The 21,160-nt window shown below is 47.6% G+C and overlaps 1 protein-coding gene and 1 long non-coding RNA gene across 2 annotated transcripts in view; one reads left to right on the forward strand and one right to left on the reverse strand.

Moving 5' to 3' along the window:
- Positions 1-21,160, forward strand: part of SMPD3 (sphingomyelin phosphodiesterase 3) — an 85,854-nt gene that overhangs the window by 328 nt on the left and 64,366 nt on the right. The window lies entirely within an intron of this gene.
- The window catches only part of LOC129546976 (uncharacterized), a 29,173-nt gene continuing 10,979 nt past the window's right edge, over positions 2,967-21,160 (reverse strand). The window contains exons 2-3 of the long non-coding RNA XR_008683987.2: positions 11,900-11,983; positions 2,967-3,923 (exon numbers count right to left, since the gene is read on the reverse strand). This is a non-coding gene — a long non-coding RNA (uncharacterized LOC129546976). The remainder of the gene's footprint in view (positions 3,924-11,899; positions 11,984-21,160) is intronic.

Below are 21,160 nucleotides of genomic sequence, written 5' to 3' on the forward strand. Positions count from 1 at the left end.
TATGGTGAAGGAGGCTCTTGAGCGTGAGGGGCGAGGAGAGGACTGGGGACCTGCCCCACCGTCTCTCCTGAGGGGGCGTTGAGAGACCGGAGCTTCTCTCAGCCTGTGCCTGAAGTCGAGGCTGCTTGGATTATTGAGGATGGGAGGGAGTGTTCTGGGACGAAAGATTCGGAGGCAAGAGGACCCTTCCCCACACCACCTCGGCTGCTTGACGTTACACAGAGGGTCTGGATGTGATGGATGAAACTGCGGTGCTCCACCTCGTCTGCTCAGACCCTCCTGAGGAAAGGTTGTTTGGGGATGTCAGAAAGACCCTTCCTCACACCCACCCCTCCCCCGAAGGCTAGGGTTTTTGTGAAAGGTGGGGGGGCGGGAACAGGATGAAGATGGAGACAGAGGACTCTTCCGCCTCCCAGTTGGACCCACCTAGATTATTGCGGGAGGATGGGGGGTTGGGGGGAATGCGATGTGAAGAGAAAAGGCTGAGAGACCCCTCCCCACCCTGTTAGGAGTCGCTGAGACAGGAAAGCACTGACGGATTCTCCGGGTCCTCTGCGATCGGGGCCCCGTGTCTAAGGTCGGAGTGGCCTGGGGGTGGGGTGTGTGATGGGGAAAAGTAAGAGGGATTGAGGAATCCCCTCCCGACCTCTCCCCTCCCGGGCTTTATCGCCTTGTCGTTCTTTAACTGGATTCAGGCCGGGGGCCTTAAGTTGAGACGACCCTCCCCGCCCCGCCCCGCCTTCGGGCTCCTGAACCGCAGCGGGTAGCCAGACCTGGATGGGCACGTGCTGGGCGGGACAGGGCTGGTCCTCTCTCAAGCGCCCTAGAGCTCCAAGCAGACGCTTCCCGCCCCCCGCACCCGCCCCGTCCCCATAGACCCTCGGGCTGTTCCGCTCGGCAAGGGGCGCGCCTCAGATCCGACTGACGAGACCTGTGTCCCAGGCATGCGGCGGCCACTCGGGGCGCGGGGCTTTCGCGCTTGGCCCCCGAATCCACGCGCGAGAGGACAAAGCCGCGGTCGCCGCACTGGCGGGCCTGCGCCACTGGCTGGGCGGGGGGCGCGGCCAGAAAAGGGGTGGGGGGGCTTCGGGCGCGGCGCGAGGAGCTTCTGCGGAAACGTGCGAGGAACCAGGCGGGAGACAAAGCGCGCTCGCTCCTCGCCGCGGGCCCGCGCGAGCCGGGATGGAAAATCCCGAGGGAGGAGGCGGCTGCGCCGGGCAAGGCACTATACCCCGCACCCTTCTTCCCCGCACACCACTACCCTCGCTGGTCCAGCACCCAGGATGCCGTGTGTGCGACCGTAGCCAGGGTCCCTTTTGTGGAGCGTTCAAGACCAATGACCACGAGGATGTGGACAATTAAGGGGCTCCGCCTCGCGAGGAGGGGCCCGGGGTTCAGGATGCATGAGTGGTCCAGGGGTCGGTAGGGGTATCCTGACTGGACCCCCTAACCCCACTCCATCAGCCGGTGTTGGGTCAAATTTGGGACCAGGGTTCGAATGTGTGTGTGTGTGTCACACTGTGTTTGCAAGGGTGATGGTGTGGATCAGTGTGAGTGTGAATGTGTATGCCTGGGTGAGGTGCCAATGGTGCTCCAGTGTTCGTGTGTGTGTCATGGTGAGCTTGTGTATCTAGCTGGTTGTGTGTGAAAATAATCAACTACTGCTGGCCTCGGATGGTGGGGGTGGGGGCAGGGTAGTCATCCCTTCAACTCTCAGGCCGCGGTAATGACTGAGGGTCCCAGTGCATGCCCTCAAGGTGGAGGTAGCTTCAGAGCATATGCATGTGGTGTGGCCCAGAAAGTGGGGCCTCACAAGTATGTGGAGCTCTTGTCAGCCCTTCTGGTGCTTTGGGTCTGACCCTGATATCCTCACCAGCACCCTGCCCTTCCCATCCTTCAGAAACCTTTTCCTGCTGTAATGGGCTGCCCTGAGGACCAGAACTCTGCTCCCCACCATCTTGGGCTGACAAGTGGAGCTTGGGGAGCTCATCAGCAGAATCCTTTATGGGGTGGGTGCAAGATTGTGTGGCAAGACAATTTTCGTCACTTTGGCCTCTATCTGCAAGGGTCATGAGGCCGGAGTTGCTGGTCAGTTGACAGGTGGGCTCGTAGTAATACGATGGTGAAGGCACGAACATGACAGAGATATCACTGTGGGTAGATATCGTACAGGATGAGGATAGCCCTCCCAAACCTGCCCACTCCCACCAAGTGACCTCAGTTATACAGCATTTGACAGCAAAGGTGCTGTCACCAGAGACTCCTTTCCCCTATGAGGGGTAGACAGTGGCCAACGGAACCACAGGAAGAACAGTTACCAGACAGAGCCGCCCTACGCGGCGTCTCCAAAAGTGTCCACAGCGACCTCTGCTGGGCAGAAGTGTAACCAAGCTGAAATTTGGCAATGAACACTCCCTTACATTGTGAAAGCTCAAGGTGGGTGTGGGCATTGTTAAGTAAAAACCATTTGGGGGCTACTTGTCTGCTTTTGGAGTCCTGAGTTGAAGTTCTTGTCTGCAGTTCCTTCAAGCAATGGAACAGCCACTGTCCTCTCCCATGTATAAATATTTAAAGAGAGCCTAAAGACCTTTGTTCAAGGTTTCATCCAACTGGGGGTGGACATTAAATCTGTTTAAGAGAAAAATGCATGAAAAGCATTCATTAAGCTCAGGGAGGTTTAAGCATATTTCCTGTCTTTTCCTCTCTTTCTTCAATTCCTTTCTCCTTTTTCTTCCTATTCTACTTCTGTCTTCCCCTCTCCCTTATTATTAATCAAAAGCATATTTTTCAAACATATACTTTCTTTTTCTCATCAACAATATGGCCTAGAAAGTATCAGACCCAGCTAACAGGGTGCTATTTTTAAATGCAAAGAACTAGTAAACACTGGCTCCTCCAGGCCTAATGACGGGAATAGGGGGGATGGATGGGATATGCTCAGTCTTAAATGCCCACCTGCTGACATACATCTCCTCTCCTAGAGTTGTTCTAATGTGATTTCAGGCAGCCACAAACTCTTCAGTGCTCCTTAAAGTAAAAGAGATATTTAAATACATGGTATTGTTCTTACTTTGGCATCCGTGTGATTTGCATTGAACTACATGACTCAGTATCATAAAGTAAAAATAGGACTTAATCTCTTCCTTGCCTGTTCAAAAGGTGACTGCGTATGTGTGTTGCGTTCTGCACTGGAGAGTGAAAAGATAAATTATCTCATAAATTGAACTACCTGCTTATCCTGATTAGAGATTGTCACTTAACATCACATACAGGCAATGATATTATGTTTTTTTTTAATTCATACATGAGTCTCTGTCTTATAAAGCCTTTCTTCATGCTCATACATTATTACTTTCACTCAAGGTTAATCAAGAAGGTTTAATCCTTGTACTGAAGCCAAACAAATTAAATATCAGCGGATACAGGAAGATGTGGGTGGTATTTGTGTTCTTCCCAGGCTCAAAAAAGAAAAAAAAAATCCTTAGAGTTCCTAGGAGAGGAGGAAAGGCCCTGATGATTTAGTAATTCCTATGGATAGGGTTCGGAGAAGGCAATGGCAAGCCACTCCAGTGTTCTTGCCTGGAGAATCCCAGGGACGGGGGAGCCTGATGGGCTTCCGTCTATGGAGTCACACAGAGTTGAACACGACTGAAGTGACTTAGCAGCAGCAGCATGGATAGGGTTTCTGAGGAGGAGAGGCTCCTCAGAATTTTCCAGGAGGGCTGGTTGTGTTGAAGAATCTGAACATGCAGTCACTGGTACACTTTCTGGGAGTGAGACTGAAGCCCTTGGGATCCCTAAATCCCCACACTAATGCAGCCCTTCTGGGAAAATCCCCCAAGTCCTTCATGCTCCCTCAGGGCGCTCAGCAGTCCCTAAGGAGTGGAGCTGTCCAAGGTTCTGGAGCACTGGCCTCAGCCCACCTAGAGAAAAAGCAGAGTTTTAGGGCATGGAGTAGGAGCAAACTCTGAGGACCAAGGCCTCTGTGAGGATTTCCCCACAGCTGGTCACAGAATGGAACAAGAGAAAACATAGCTGTAGATGATCAGCTGCATCACTTTGAATGAACCCAGCATCAGTCCCTTTTGAAAGAATTGCAAGCTAATAATAAGAGGAAACATTTCTGAGTCAGGCTCTTCACATGTAAGAATGTATTTAATTCTCAGAGTCCTATGATGTGGGTGGTGGTGTTATTCCCACTTTCAAGATGAGCAAATGAAGCTTCGAGAGGAAAGGGGTTTGCCCATGGTTATACAGATCAGAAGATTCCAATCTGGATCTTAAAACTCCAGAGACTCCTCTTTACCACTAGTGTTTTCCCTACTGCTATTGTAGAAGAAATATTGAAGTATTGTCGTGTCCTCTAGCATATTCTAACCAAATTTTACAGGAGTTAAATTGGGGCCCAACTAATATTCCAACATAAATCACAAAGAGTCCTTTCAAACTGAGCAAGCATATTGTCACATACATATTACATTTTATTCTGACAAAGGGCTCCTAACCTGAACTTGATTAGCAAAGAAGGAGAAAGGTATATGTCCCTCATGGCCAGTGGTGCAGGGTTTTCTTTCTAGCATGGAACTGTTTCACAGGAAGCCAAGCATGCAAGAAGAGAGAGAGAACCATAAGGATGCTGTTATTATTCAACAGAGTTCATATAGAGCTAAGAAGTAGGGCTTATCTTTATGTGCTAGCATCCTGTTCCAGTGCTGAGAACACTTGGATATTGTTAAGAGGCTTCTTCCACCCATTCCCACTCTCAGATTTTTCACAGCAAACTTTCTAACACAAAAATAAATTTTTCATTGTTTTGAGCCTCACCTAATCTCAGGGAAACATCACATTTCTGCTCTCATGTCATCACAACCAATATTCCACTTCCATATGTGGCTACAGGAGTCTTGAAGGTGGGCAGGCTTGGGGCTTGACAGGCTTCAAGCCACATATCCTTCAGGTTGCAATGCCAATTGCCCTGGTCTTGCAACACACACACAGGAGGCCTGTGCCTGAGAACTGCCCGTGCAGTTGCTGCAGGTTTGGGTGTCTAAAGAGAGGAGAGAGAAACAGGCTTGTGCTTTTTCTCCTCTCCCTAGAGCTCAGTGTGCACAACACCCAGGCAGGGGGACTGGCCTTTTAAGAAACTGTTTCATGTTATGCTGGGTCTCCAAGCCATTTTGAGCAACTGCTTCCCCTTCTAAGTTGGGATTTTTCAGGGCTCTGACGTCTGGAGCAAAAGCTGCTATTGCTTTCCCCCAGGGCACTTGGAGGCCAAGGACCGGCTCCCCAACTGGGTCCGCTCTGACTCATATGACGGCAGACAGATTTGATTGTTTTCTTATTTAGAGTCATTAATTAACTCTCCTCAGCATCAGAACAGCATGTAATAAGAGGGAGACCATTTGCGGGGGTCTCTAGGCAGCCATGCCTATAGCTGAGCACCATCTCTTTGGCTAACAGGATCAGGAAATGGTTTCTAATCCTGGCTATTACCCTTCAGAAAGCTTAGATTGTCAGGGTTTTAGGCTAATGTGAGAAAGGAAATAAGAGTATAATTAATTGCTAAGGCTGCTATAGTTACTCTAGCAAAAACTGAGAGGCCCAGGGGTCCCTCAGAGAACTGGATTTTCCTTCATTCAACAAGCATTTTTTGTGCCTGCAGCATGCCAGCCAGGCACAGAGCTGGACACAAGGATCACATTATTCCAGCTTGGGATAAGCCCTGTCACCCAAAAATTGTGCCTGGAAAGAGGAAACAGTTGCAGAAACCCTGGAAAGGGTGTGTGCAGTAGCAGAAAGAGATTTTTAGAAATGGAAAGAAACAGTAATCATAAACCATCATCTCTCTCTCTCTTTTTTTTTTTTTTTTGCCACACATGCACGGCATGTGGAATCTTATTTCCCTTACCAAGGATTGAACCTGCACGCCCTGCATTGGGAGCATGAAGTCTTAACCACTGGACTGCCAGGGAAGTCCCCATCACCTCTCTTTCAACATGAGGAAAGAGGCTGAGGAAGTTGAGGGTTGCCACTGGCCACAGCCCCAGTTAGTTGTGAGAACTGAAACCCAGATTTTATAACTCCTAAGGTATGTTCCCTGGGTTGGGAAGATCCCCTGGAGAAGGGAAAGTCTACCCACTCCAGTATTCTGGCCTGGAGAATTTCATGGACTGTGTAGTCCATGGGGTTGCAGATATCGGACACGATTGATCAACTTTCACTTTCTTTCAAGGTATGGTCTTTCTGCTGTCCTAAACAGCTGCTGTGTTCTATTACATTATCCAAAAGGCACATTTCCGTTAAGGTAGCCTTTTATGATCTAATCCTAATTCAAAACCTAAATTTAAAGTTGAAATAGAAACAAAAAGATGAAATAGGAAAAGGAGAATGCCTATTTATATCTGTGTTGTCCAGTATAATAGCCGTATGTGGACTGAGCACTCAAGCTATGACTAGTCTGAATTGAAACTGGCCTGAACTGAGACTAGTTAGTGCTTTAAGTATAAAATATACAGCAGATTTTGAAAAACTAGTATGAAAGATATAAAATAGCTCAATAATATTTTGGATAAAATACAGTAACATTTTGGAAACATTCAGTTAAAGAAATGATATTAAAATTAATTTCATTTCTTTCTTTTTACTTAGCTGCTGTTATAGAATCTTACAAGACAGAGGCAGGAGAAAGAGAAACAAACAATTTTCAGATAAATCAAGCCAAAGATTTACTACTAGTTAAAACATGATTGAAAACATTTGCAAGTATAAGCTCATGAATTACCTTGATGTGGGCCCCATTTTCTTGCCAATAAGAATACTAGGGGAGAAGGAAAAAGACAAATACTGTATATTTTTAATGCATATATATGGAATCTAGAAACACAGTACCAGTGTTCCTACAGGGGGCAGCAAAGGAGACCCAGACATAAAGAACAGACCTTTGAACTCATTGGGAGAAGGAGAGGGTGGGATGATTTGAGAAAATAGCATTGAAATATATACATTACCATATGTAAAACAGATAGCCAGTGGGAGTCTGATGCTGACACAAGGCACCCAAGGTCAGTGCTCTGTGACAACCTGAAGGGATAGGGTGACAAGCAAGGCGGGAGGGGGTCAAGGAGAGAGGGGACACATGCATGCCTATGGCCAATTCATGTTGATGTACAGCAAAAACCATCACAATATTGTAAAGTAATTATCCTCCATTAAAATAAATATTAAAAAGAGAATACTGGGGAAATATTTCAAGCCATTTACATAAGCATATGATGAATAGACAAATCACCTAACTGAATTATGCACAGGGCTTGACCTCAGCTAATGAGTTGAGAAAGAGGATGATTAGAGGGTACATATAACAGATGACCGAAGAGCTCGAAGTCTCTTGGACTCCAAGAGTCCTCAGGGGAAATGAGAGCCTTGTGCTTTAGGAGAAAGATGCTGGACAGGAGTCAGACACACGTGAGGTCAAAGCTGCTCTGCCACCCATTGGCCTTGATCAGACACGGAGTTTTAAGCACTCAAAAAATGACAGCGATGACTAACTGGGATTTCAGGTGTTCTATAACAGAAAAGTTTCTATTGAGAGCCTGCATGGTTTTCTCTATAACGCTACTGCTTCACTCATCTTTGCTTGGTCCCTAAGGAGGCTTAAAGGACAGTTTCGTTTGATTGTGTCTACACCAAAACACTGGTCTCAATCATGTGGGCACACCTCAGCATCTTTCATGTTCTCATCTGTCCAATGAACTCACGTGAGGTTCTTTCTCAGGGATGGTGAGGCAAGCAGCAAAATGGGCATCGTTCTGTCACATTCAAAGTTCTAGCATTCTAATCTTGGTGTTTAGAGCACTTTACATGCAGTTTTACTTTAAAAATAAAGGGATATAAATCCAGAAACCATAGCCCCAGGAGAATGTGGCCGCAGTCCCTTTACTGCACAGCTCTGAGGGTGTACCTCATTGCTATCCTTGACCATCTCTTTTCCAAACGTTTGCCTTCCAGATCAAAGAAATACATGTTAAGCTCAGTGAAGACTTACGCTAACAGACCGTGTTGGAACCAAACTCCTTCCTATAGACTAGTCCCACAGGAAGTGCAGGAATTCATGGAGGTGTTTTAGAAGGAGAGAGACACAGTCAGAAATCCTGGATCAGTGTGGTGGGCGGGCTGAAGTGGAGAAGAGCCTGGAGGTGGGCTCATCCCTGGTTCTGTTGAGAGGCCCCTGACTTCCATGGACTTAAGTACCAGGGCTAGGTTCTTCAGGGATAGAGTCTGGTCTTGAAACGTATTTTCCCCATCCATTCACTTTTTTGCCCACTCAACAGATACTGAATTATACATAGCTGGGGTGAGATGATTTGAGAAACCTTGCTCTGGAGGAACCCAGGGTCTGACTGGGGACAGAAGGAAGGCCCACATGAAGGGAAAACTGAAGAATAAGGGCTGGCCTAACCACAGGAGGCCTGCTGAGGTGGGTTGGCTATGGCAGTGCAAAAAGCTGTGGATCTCAACCAGACAGACCGGACTCTGCATCTCAGCTCCATGACCAAATATGTGACCTTGGGCAAGTGCTTTAACCTTTCTGGACTTCATTTTCATCATCTGGGGCAATGAAATCCACTTTTCCTGGGCTGTTACAACCTTACATGGCAACATATAAAGAAAATTCTTAGGATAATGCTAACTCTCCTTTACCGAGTGGTTACAGGCATTGTAGATGCAGAAAAGAGCCCCTATTATTATCCTTATTTTATAGCTGAGGAAAGCAATGCCCAGGAACTTCCAGTAATTTGCCCAAGGTTATTCAAGCAGTAAGAAGTGGGCAACCTGACTGCGGAGCCTCCTCTTAACCAGTGTGATTACTGCCTCCCTGGTTCAAGGTCAACAGAAACACAATAAGTTCTTTTGAAGGAAGGCAGGGTATTTTGTGGGTCAGCTTGAGGCGAGGTCTTCTGCTTGGTCTTCAAGGGTGCGGACAACATGGAGAAGCTCTGAAGGGTAAGTAGGGTGGGGACGGCAGGCAGGGAAAAGCTTTGACCAAAGAAACAGGGCTGGGGATGCTGGTGGTGTATTCTGGAGGCCCTGAAATGGAGAAGAGAGTTTCAGTAGGAAATGGGTGTTTGGAAATAAGGGTTTAGAAGATCTACGGCTAACAAGTGTTGGCCGAAAAGAAATTCATAGACAAAGGGTTGTAAAATCTGACTACCAGTTTGGGGTATCTCACTGAAATGGGGCATTTTGTTGCAGTATGGAATGCGCTCATCAAGCATGCCCAAAGACAGCTTGTGGAGGGTGTGGCCAGACAGCACTTCATCCAGCATTCCTACCAGTGCTCTTTGCTTTTGAGGGAATATGCATGGACTTTTCTCTCATTCAGTCTTCACAAAAGCTCTAGGCAGGAGAAGGGTGGGAGGTCTGCTACAAGGATCGCTGCCTGTGTCAAGTGACAGGCAGCATGAGCTGCCAGGAAGCACACATTCCAAGCAGAGTGCCCAAGTCCAGGCATAAAGCTAAGGAGGGCTTTTTCTATGAAGGAGGAGGCAGAAGCTTTGCTCCCCTGGGCTGAGACCTTTTCTCTGTGCTCCAGGAGGCAGGCGGTATTATCCTTTGGCTCATGATTCTCACAGTGGCTGCTGTGAGAGCCTGCGTTGGGGTCACTGTAAATCCCACAGCCCATTCTGGATGCAGCACCTGTCAATCAGTAACCCCTCCCATGCAAAGAGCTTGTTTCACAAAAAGGGATTTGTTTTTTTTTGGGACTTGCCATCTTGAAAGTTATTTCAGCTTATTCTCTGCAAAGTGCGGGGACTAGACACCAGACCCCATTCTCCTTAGTCAGATGAGAAAGAAAATCTATCTTTTCTAATGGCTGCAGTCGCTGCCGACCACCAGATTTCTCTCCATGGCTACGCTTCTAATAACAATGGAAAACAAAGGCAGGAAGGGAGAGGGACATGAATGCGGCACTTCTTGCAAGAGGCACCTGCGGTTCTGTGAAGGGTGAGAGGCAGTGGGGAGGTAATACAGCTATGCAAGAGTCACTTGATGAGTGGAGGGGGAGTTTTGATGTGTAAGATGATAGAAGATGAAAGAGATGGTGCTGCACTGCATTTCCTCTGGAAAGTCATGCGAGTTCCAGATGCCCTCCACGCTTCTGGAAGGATAAATCCATGGTTTGGCAAGGCCATGCAGATTTTGACAAGTTGTCCAGGGAGAAGTCCCTAGCGATTACAAGCATAACACTAATGAAAAATGACAAACACTTGGTAATGGAATGTTAAGGGCTCATCTGGTCATTGACCCCAGTAATGATTAATGTGTGTCCACACACACGGAGCGTGACAGAGTGGAATGGTGACTTCTGAAGAATAACATCAAATTGAGAAGTCAGAATAATAAAGGCAAGGATGTTTGGAATGGCTGGGTATCAGAAAGTAGAGCTGTAGTTTCTTCAGAGCAGCTTACCACCAGGTCTCTTTTACCTGATCATTCTGACCCCCAGGCTCTGACATGCCAATTCTTAGACATTCCCCTCACAGCACCTGCACCTACTCTGTGTTAAGCCCTGCACTAAGCATTGGAGAGATGGAAGCGAATGAGACACAGTCCCTGTCCTTAGGGGGTTAACTGAATCTACAGCAGAACATGGAGTACAGAGTAAGAAATGTGAAAATAAACACGGCTACTTTGTGTTGTTTACTTATAAGTGCTGCCTCACCTGCAGCCCAGCCACTGAGCCAAACCGGTATCTTAGAAATATTGCTAACCAAATTGAAGCAGCTGGGACTCCAACTATAGACTCTAGGGTAGCAAAGTGAGGGCAAAGGAGGCATAGGCTGGTGTATTTCAGAAACCTGTTGCATACATTCAGCAAAAATGTTTTTTCTTTACATGTCTCCTTTGAAAGACCCATTCTTGAGACCCTTTATCTGCAATTAGAGCATGCTGCCACAAGGGGCACCATGAAGCAGTGTGGCCCAAGCAGCTATGCTCCTCACCAGCACAGTCAGCTTAGCAGAGTTTTTCAGCTATTAACCTTCAGAAGAACATAATTTTAAATTAATTGATCATAGAAAGATTGCATATTTAATAGGGCCAAGAAGTGGTTACCTGTTTATAGTGAGTAGACAGTGAATTCATCAACATTCAATTAACAAAATCCATGTGTGCCTACTGTATGTAAAAAACAGCACAAAGCACTTTACTCACTCCTATCGGGAGGACAAACACAGATAATTCCCATGCAGCTAGATAAATGGTATGATGGAGGGATGAGCAGAGGGCCCTGGAAACACAGAAGAGAAATGACTATCACTGACAGCAGGAATCATACACACACACACACACACACACACACACTTGTTGGGTCTGGACATTAACACCTGAGTCAGAGGGTTTACACCAACTCACATGAAGAAGAAAAGCAAACGCGTCAAAATATCTTGAAATACTGTAAAGAATTGGAATCAGTCTGTTGAGTGTCCTTGGATATGTCGTCCACATCTCTGGACCTCAGTTTCCTCATCTGGTGCTCCAGGAGCTGGACAGTAGCCATTGTGACCATGTGGGTCTGGAGCAGCAGGGAGATTAGAGTGATGACCTTGACTCCAGTGGCCAGGTGTGGCTTGTCCCTCCTTGGCACCTGCTTGTCTAGACCCTGATGATGCTACCTCTTGATTCTGGCTTAAATGTTCCAAGGCTTCCCAGAGGATCAGCTGAGGTGCTGGTCCCAAAGAAACATGGTGTTTGTGAGGTGTCAGCCTCTCTTGTCTGATGGAAATGGTCTAGCTCTCCTGAGTAGTTATTGGCTTACCACCCTCCCCAGGAGCCAGGCTGGCCCTGTCAAAGCTCTGACCAGTGCAGGCACTCCCCCTTTTCACCCCCTTTCACTGACCTGTGGCCACTCTGAGGAAAGCCTGGGTCCTGTCAGGCAGAGGATCCCTGGTGGTAGGATAGCCCCACCCTCGCCTCTCAGGTCCTACAGAAGATGAAGCCTTGTGATAATCATTTCACAACATATACATGTATCAAATCATCACATTACTCACACACGCATGTTAAAACCTACACGTCACATGTGACTACTTCTCTACAAAACTGGGAAAAGCAAAAAACAGACAACGATGAAGTCCAGCCTGTCCTGTCTCCCTCTGGAGACCTTCTTGGCCTTGGCAGACTGTCCTTCCCAAGCAACCCCACCTGCCTTTCCCAGACCCCAGCCCTCCCCCATCTGTGGCTATAACTGTCATCTCTGGAACTGGCATCTCTGTGGTAGAGGATACAGAGGAGCAACTTTCTTGCATAAATTTAAAAAATACCAGAGTGTTTAAATTCAAATAAGTCATTAAAAGCTGTTAATTACCCCATAGAGAGAATACCTGGGAGCAATAACTGGTTAAGAGAAATGACAAATTGAGGCCCTGAGAAAGCCCTCACTGAAATTCCATTTACAATTCTTAAAAAGCACACCCATCCCCACCCTACACACACACACACACACACAATATTTTTTGGCATGTGGAATCTTAGTTCCCCAGTCAGGGACTGAACCTGTGTCCCCTGCAGTGGAAGCACTGAGTCTGAACCACTGAACTGCCAGGGAATTCCCAAAACAAGCATAATAATTTATGTGCCCACAACACTGTAAATCAGCTATACTTCAATTTTAGGAAAAGAATATAAAAAAAGTTTATGTGCCTGAGAATTTTCACGCTGGAGACTGACAGGCCCTGAACCACCTGTCTAGGCCTGACCCCGCCAGCTCCGGTCGGCCATTCCCCACCCGCCCTCACTCTGGTCCCGCAGCCCTGGGACACTCCCTCTGCAGAGAGCTCACCCCTGCCAGCTGGGCCGGGTCTGCTCAGGCCATTTTTCTCAACCAAAGGCCAACAGGCACTTCTTCCTGGGGCTTCCACAGGCAGCAATAATGACACTTCCTGCCCTCTCCCATCACCAGCATCACCACCCCCCAGCCCCTGTGCTGGCTAGAGCCTGGATGGCCCTCCATCTCGCTGGAAGCATGGGGCACCTCCTCTGGAGAGAAGCTCCTGCCCAGCTATGCGGGAACTCCCTTCCCAGAGTGAGCAAACAAAGAAATCAACAGAGGGCCTTTCAGCCATTCTGCAGAGGGTGTCACCTCCCAGAGATGCTGAGGGCCAGGCTGAGATAAGCAGAGCTGCATACAAACCAAACACAGAGACAAATTAAGACCTTTGTTGAAGGAGGCCATAGGATGCAGACCAGTGGACTGAGAAACAAGATGTCTCCCAAATCACTGTGGAAGGTAAAAGAAAGCATCAGCTATGGCTCACAAAAGTCAGAAAAGAAATGAAATGCAGAAAACACAAAACAAGATGACAGGAGGCCACCCAAAATGATTGGACAATAAATGAAAAGTCTTTCCCAGTCCCTTGTTAGAAGACAAAGGCTCCTGGATTAAATAAATACAAGAGACTCACCTAAAATAAAACGATTCCAGAGTAGGCAAAACTATACCAGGTAAATGCAAACAAAAGAAACAGCGTGAGAGGCTCTGTCAGACAAAGCACAATCTGAAGCAAAAAGCATCGTCAAGCAGGACAAAAAGGGTAATTTTATATTCACAGGAGCAATTGTGAAAGCATAAATGTTCTGAACATTTGTACACTTAGTATTTTAGCATCAAAATACTTGAGGCAAAAACCTGTTACCATTAGAAATACAAGATGAAGACAGTTGTGGGCATAAATTTACATACTACTCTCAGCACCTGACATCAAGTAACCAAAACATATCTAACAGAAAGGAGGAATGTAGTGAAGATGATTGACTTGAAAGGTGGGTGCTGACCTTTGTAGCAGTATGAATGATGTTGGCCATGTTTTAAAAGACCAACCCTAGACTGATGCTTGTGGTATACATGTTAAATTGTGTCTAAGTTTATATGTATGGTATAATCATAATTGCAATTTTAAAAACTCTAAACCACTGAAAACCTACAAAAGCCACTGAAAGAAAATGTACCAAAACGTTAACATGTATTCAGAAAGGGTGGAAATTAAGTATTTAAAATTTTACTTTTCACTTCCTCTTCCAAATGTTCTTTAGTGATCATATCATATTCTAATGACTATGTAAAAACAATTGGAAAAAAACAAACTGTAAGACTCATCCCCACAGCATAGGATTGATAATTTTCAAGATTTGGGTAAAATTAAAAAAACAAAAGCAGCAAAGAGAGTCCCAGCAGGCTCCACACAGCCTGGGCCTCTTGGCCGGGGCCCTTCTGCTCACTCCCTCTTTGAAACCCTCTGCTTCTTTGCCCTGAGGCACTGTGTTTCCCCAACCCATCTCTTCTACTGTGCCTTTCAACCCTTCCGCCCTCTACTGACAGCTCAAGCACGGTTGCCCCAAGACAGATCCCAGTCTTTCCCTCTCTGCCCACACCCCTGGTGACCTCATCTACTCTTTTTATTTTAAAATTATTTATTTGGCAGTGTCAGGTCTTTGACCTTCTGTTGTGGCATGTGAGATCTAGTTCCCTGACCAGGGATTGAACTCGGGCCCCCTGTCTTGGGGGTTCAGGGCCTTAGCCATGGGACAGCCAGGGAAGTCCCCTCACCTATTCTTGTAGAGATGTGTAGCTCCCCTCCATATGCCAAGGAGTCCTAAATTCATCTCTAGCTCCAAATTCATCAAAGTTCCAAGTATATCAACCTACAGACTGGATGTCACACTATATGTGAGGGTCAGATGTGGTGGACATGCCTTCAGAGGAAACTGCCACTGAAGCCCCTCTGAACATATCACAATGCAGGGCAGGACTGATTGAGTGTGAAGCAGGGATGTCCCAAGGGGTGGTCATGAGAGCATTTCATCATCCAGTCAGATGTAGAAGGTTTCATGACAGACTCAGAATAAATCATCATCATGAGCAAGGCCCATTTGAAAACAAAACCTATGGTTCTGATTTATAGGACTATGAATATGTTCTTGCAGTAATCAAGAAAAACAACAGTCAAATTGTAAAAACTAGGTCCAGGCTCCCCTGCCCCTTGGAATGCTCACCAGGGGTCCCTCAAATCCCCTTCTGCTCACCACACACATCTAGCCACCAGTTCAGTGCACAGACCTTGATCTAGCACCAAGATTTGCTGGGAGTGGTTTCTGGTCTGGCCTCTTGACTTTTCAAGACAGAGTAGAAAGTCTGTAAATAGCCTAGTCTTTAATCTACTGGCAAAGGGAGTGAGATGAGATCAGGTTGTGAGCCCACTGATGTGGTATGTTAATTTAAAGGTACAGTATCTTTTGAAAATGACCAAAATAAACTTAAGTACTAATTTTAACCATACATACTTATCAATTTCAGCTCTAAGTACATACTCTCATTGAAAAGTAAACGACTTTAAGAGAGCTTTCTAAAATTGTTCCATATAATTTCTCTTGCATTCGTAGGTCTAGATTGCTATCCAGTTACCATTTTATTCTGAAAGGCAAAGATGCATGGGATCCCTCTTTAGAAAGGGGGTTACATGAAATACTATGCAGCTACCTGGTTTGGAGAAGAGAAGTCATCTCGAGGGAATCATTTCATGTCTGACTCTTTGGGGCCCCATGGACTGTAGCCTGCCAGGCTCCTCTGTCCATGGCATTTCCCAGGCAAGAATCCTGGAGGGGGTTGCCATTTCCTTCTCCAGGGGATCTTCCTGATCTAGAGGTCAAACCCTTGTCTCCTGCATTGACAGGTGGATTCTTTACCACTAGCACCACCTGAGAAGCCCTTTCTAATTCATAAATTCTTCTTAATCATGAAAAGAATCATCTCTACAATAAAATACTGTTATGGAGTCATATTTGCTCATATAAAGTGCCTTGTACAGTGTCTGTCTTGAAGCAGGAGCTCCATGAAAAGCAATTACTATTCTCATATTAGTGACTTGCAGCCTCCGTGCCCTAGCCCATGCACACGATGGAGGGGAGTCCCAGTTACCCCAGTTTCCCCAAGTACAGCTTGCCTCCACATCCTTTCCCTTCCTACTCTAGAACCATCAGTAGGCACATGATTGAAATGGAAGTGATGATAGGAAAAGCTCCTAGAATGTCTGCCTGTTTGTTTTTTAGTTATTGGGTTGGCCAAAAAGTTTGTTCAGGTTTTTCCAGAAGATGGTGTGGAAAACCCAAACGAACTTTGTGGCCAACCCAATAAGATTGTTTCGAACTTTATTACTTTTCTCATCAGTAACAAATTGGTAGTGCTTCCCTGGTGGCTCAGTGATGAAGAATCTGCCTGCCAGTGCAGGAGACACGGGTTTGATCCTTGATTCAGGAAAATCTCACATGCCATGGGACAGCTAAGACCATGAGCCACAACTCCTGAGCCTGTGCGCTGCCGCTACTGAAGCCTGCATGCCTAGAGCCCATGCTCCACAAGAGAAGCCACCGCAGTGAGAAGCCCACACATTGCCATTAGAGAGTCACTCCTGCTCACTCCAACTAGAGAAAGCCCATGAGTGGCAGTGAAGACCCAGCACAGTTAAAAATAAACAAACCTTAAAAAAAAAAACCCAAAAAACTAGTTGTTTTTTTAAAAAAACCTCAGTGAGGATGCATCAATGTTTAAAAGATGCTGCTGCTGCTGCTGCTGCTGCTGCTAAGTCACTTCAGTCGTGTCCGACTCTGTGTGACCCCATAGACGGAAGCCCACCAGGCTCCCCCGTCCCTGGGATTCTCCAGGCAAGAACACTGGAGTGGGTTGCCATTTCCTTCTCCAATGTGTGAAAATGAAAAGTGAAAGTGAAGTCGCTCAGTCGTGTCCGACCCTTAGCGACCCCACGGACTGCAGCTTACCAGGCTCCTCCATCCATGGGATTGGAGAATCCCAATTATTTGAGAATCTAGCTTCTCAGAACCAGCTATATTATAACTTCCCTGGGGATCAGAAACCCTAACACCCACCCCTCATCCATCCATCATGTGAGACCTAGTGTTCTGTCTCCTTACCCTAACCAGACTCTCAAGCCACTGGGTATCTAGGGCCACATTTCTTACTCCTCTAAACCTTGTTCTGTCCCCCGTGGGATGTTTCCTGGTCTTTAACTGACAATTAATAAATGTTTCATGAATAAATGCATCTGCAATCTGGCCCCACTTTTGCACCTCCTTGCACTGGGACTGGCAAATGTGTGTTATGAGCCAAAATCAGGTCAGGTGACCTGGCTTCCAGCAATAATGTACACAGAAGACAAGTGATTAAATAATGCATGTCTACCCACTCGACACGACATTCTGCAGCCAGTGGAAATGATTCTATTGAAGACTCAAAGGCCACACAGAGCTGCATCTAACATTAACGGAATAAACAGACCATAAAGAGAATTCCCAGGTCCAGCCACCACACACACGGGTGCAGATCGAAGGGGGAAACCTAACAGAATTTGTTGCTCTGAGACAGGCACAATTCCACATGACGTTTTTTCAAATTCTCTTCCATAATATTTGGTTTTCATGCTGAACAGTAGGGGTGATAAGGGGGAAAGGCCCCCAAGGTTGGAAATTAGCCCAGGGCTTCCACACAGGCACATGGCCAAACTCAGTGTATGAACTCAAAATGAAAGCTAAGGAGCCGAACCAGGGAAAGGAGGGGTAAGCCAGAGTACATTCAGGAGTGAAATGTAGACTTGACCCAAAATAGCTGTCATGTTCAGAGTCCGGATTAATCCTCCTCTTAGTTTGTTGACATCTATGAAATTGATTCTCGCCACAGAATCACAACCCGTGGCCCTGGCGTTGCAGTCGATAAAAAGCGTGACTGGGCAGGCAGAAGAAAGCAGCTGCTCCAAATATTTGCAGAGGGACACCGTAGTGGGCTTTGCTGAGGTTTACGTGTTCTCTCTGGAAAATGTTCCTGTGCATTCCCAGAAAGAAAAAGAAAGGGAGAGAGGGGAAGGGGAAAGTGGAAGGTAGCACTCTGTGGGTGGAGGAGCTGGCAGGGAGGGCAGGAGAGCAAGTATTGTCTCCTCTCACAATCACCCTGGAAGCCTGGCCCCACTCTAAATTCCTTTCCTTACTGAAGACCCGGAAATTACTCCACTCTCTTCAGATGGGGGGGCTCTGTAGTAAAGAATCTGCCTCCCAAGCAGGAGACCTGGGTTTGATCCCTGGGTTGGGAAGATCCTCTGGAGAAGGAAATGGCTACCCACTCCAGTATTCTTGCCTGGAGAATTCCATGGACAGAGGAGCCTGGCGGGCTACAACCCATGGGGTTGCAAAAGAGTCAGACACAACTTAGAGACTAAACAACAACTTCAGATGGGCCCCACTGTTTGATCCAGGAAGAGCGTCCTCCCTTGGTCCTCAAGTTTGGAAAAAGAACAGGGAAGGGCACAGCCCAAGGCTGGTAGAGACTCATGTTGACAAGAACTGGGACAGGCCTGTGTCAGCCTTGAGCTACACAGCTCTGCTCATCCCCCGCCAGGCTGCAGCTGATCAGGCTTCACTGCATTCCAGGAAGGAAGGGGCCATCACATGAGCACCAAGCTCCCACTGAGCAGAAATGATGGTTCTCCTGGAATCAGTGTTGTAGCCCTGAGGCCCAGCATCACCCAACCCACTCAGAGCCTTCCCAGGAAATCTAATCAGGCACCAAGGTTGCCAGGGCAGTCAGAATTCCCTGGTCCCCAGATACAGAGGCTGGTGGAGTTTTTAGAACAACCATGCTCCAGGACAGAGCATGAACCTGCCTGCATGTGGTTCTGATTGGTTGGTACCTGGCTCTGTCAGTGAAAGTGCAAGTGTTAGTTTGACTCTTTGTGATCCTAAGGAACCCATCAGTCTCCTGTGTCCATGGGATTCTCGAGGTAAGAATACTGGTATGGGTTGCCATTTCCTTCTCCAGAGGATCTTCCCAACCCAGAGATTGAACCTGGGTCTCTCACATTGCAGGCAGAGTCTTTACCATCTGAGCCCCTATTACACTGAGCTTCCCCACAAAAGTCCAGGGTCTGGCAGGCAGATTGGACTGAACCTACTACGTCCAGCAATAAAGCAGACAGCCGAACCCAGATTTCCAGTAACACAGCTCTTAGCTTCCTTATACCCTAGCCTCAGGGCACCTGGTGGGCCAGGACCAACTCCAGATCCATAACCCTGCAGGAGCCTAGACCCTCACCCATGTCTGCCTCATCTTCGGCACCTGTTATGCAGCCATCACAGAGGGATCACCTCTCACGGGGCAACCAAGTTTGGGCACATCATTGAGGCTCCCCTGGCTGGAGCAGGCGAGCCTGCTCTGACTGTCCACTGGGATTTCTGACCTCACTGTAGTTCCCAGAATCCAGAGCCTGACTGATCACGGCCTGCTCTGGGCAATTTGTACATAGCACCATGGCCACCTGTGTCCTCATCTGACCCTCTCCAGCCCCTAGTCCAGGCTCAAGCACAGATGGAAAGTTCCAGGGTGTGGAAACCTCAGGGAGGTCTTGTAAACTTCCCAAGTACACTGCTTCTTCTCCTTCCATAATCAGAACAGGAAAGGAGTTGGATGTCCCAAGTCTCAGCATCACACCCTGGGAAGGCCCTCTACTTCCTGTGACTAGTCCTGCAATCAACCTCCTGCCCTTTTGGTCCAGGCGTCCAGGCTCAAGGCAGCATGAGGACAAAGGGTAAATCCATCCCAGCCCTTGAAAGCCCACGGCAAGGACGCCCCTCTGGAGCAAGCTGCTCAGGCCCTTCTGGCGTTGTACTACTACCCCCACATCTGCAGGCTGCAGCAGGAGCGGGCAGAGGGGCATATTCAGTTTGCAGAACCAAAAGTGGGGTGACCGAGGCAGCCCGTAAGGCTGTCCTATACAGTGTTGCCTCTAATGCCTTGTCAGGGATCTTCCCAAGTCTTTCTGATCACAGGCAGTTTATTGCCCTCGGCTTCCAATTATTTTTCCATGGGCAATGCTTGGGCAAAGCTTCTAGGGCAATGTTCACAGAAGCAAAGGGCCTTTGAATTAGAAAATCACAGGCCGTCAGCCACTGTAAGTGGAGCCAAGTGAGTTAGTCTCCACGGTGATGTTTGTTTTCCAGCTCCCAGGATGAGGCGCAGGCTGCTTGGATGCTCCAAAGCAAACAAAGGAAAAGGATGTGCACGGAGGTGCACACAGCTCACAGGAAGTCTAGGGCACCTGGCAGAGGGACAGGAAGCTGCTTCCCCTCGGGGCAGAACCACTAGCTGACACTGAGAAGACTTGTTTCCTTCGCATTCATGGGGCTTTAGCTCAGTGAACAAGGGACTGGGTCCTCGGGTGAACTCATCCGATACCTGCCTCCACTCTCCAAGCCCCTCCTCTCACCTCTACCTGCCCACTCCTCCCTCCCTCCCTCCTTTCTGTGATTTAATGTCTCAGCTCCCACGTCTAGAGGTGACTGCAGAGGTCTCACCACTGAGGCCCGAGCTCACAGCATGCCAGCTTGGGCCCCAGCCATTTTCAATTCCCTGTCCTGTTCCTATGACCCAAATGCACGAGTTGCACAGATCCTGATCTAGCGTTATCCTGCTGGTTTCTGCCCACAGCCCTCGGTGAGTATTAGTCCAGCCCAGTAGCCACTAGCCACATATGGCTATTTAACTTAAGTTAAAAACTCAGGGGACTTCCCTGGTGGTACAGTGGGTAAGAATCCACGTGCCAATGTAAGGGACACTGGTCTGGGGGGATTCCACAGGCCACAGAGCAACTAAGCCCATGTGCCACAACCACTGAACCCACACTCTAGATCCCGCCAGCCACAACTATTGACACCTGTGCCCCCAGAGCCCGTGCTCCACAACAAGAGAGGTCACTGCAATGAGCATCCCGCGCACCGCAACGCAGAGCAGCCTCCATTCACAGCAACTAGAGAAAGCCCATGAGCAGCAACAAAGACCCAGGGCAACCAACAATAAATAAATTTTTTAAAAATTCAGTTTTTCAGTCACATTTCACGTTCCCTATAGCCATGCGTGGCTAGTGGCTGCCGAGGTGGATAGCCCAGACACAGAACACTTGCATCATCACAGAAAGCTCTATCAGACAGTGCTGCCCAGGGCCTCGGGATATCTTAGGGGCCTCTTTCACTAAATGAGTTCCCAGTTCTTCCCTGCCACTTGCAAGTCTGACAACCAGAGAGAAGTAGAAAGACCATCTTGTTGGAA

Source organism: Moschus berezovskii, chromosome 22 (genome assembly GCF_049115385.1).
Source record: "Moschus berezovskii isolate FMDL1 chromosome 22, NW_MosBer_1.0, whole genome shotgun sequence".
Taxonomy (NCBI): domain Eukaryota; kingdom Metazoa; phylum Chordata; class Mammalia; order Artiodactyla; family Moschidae; genus Moschus; species Moschus berezovskii.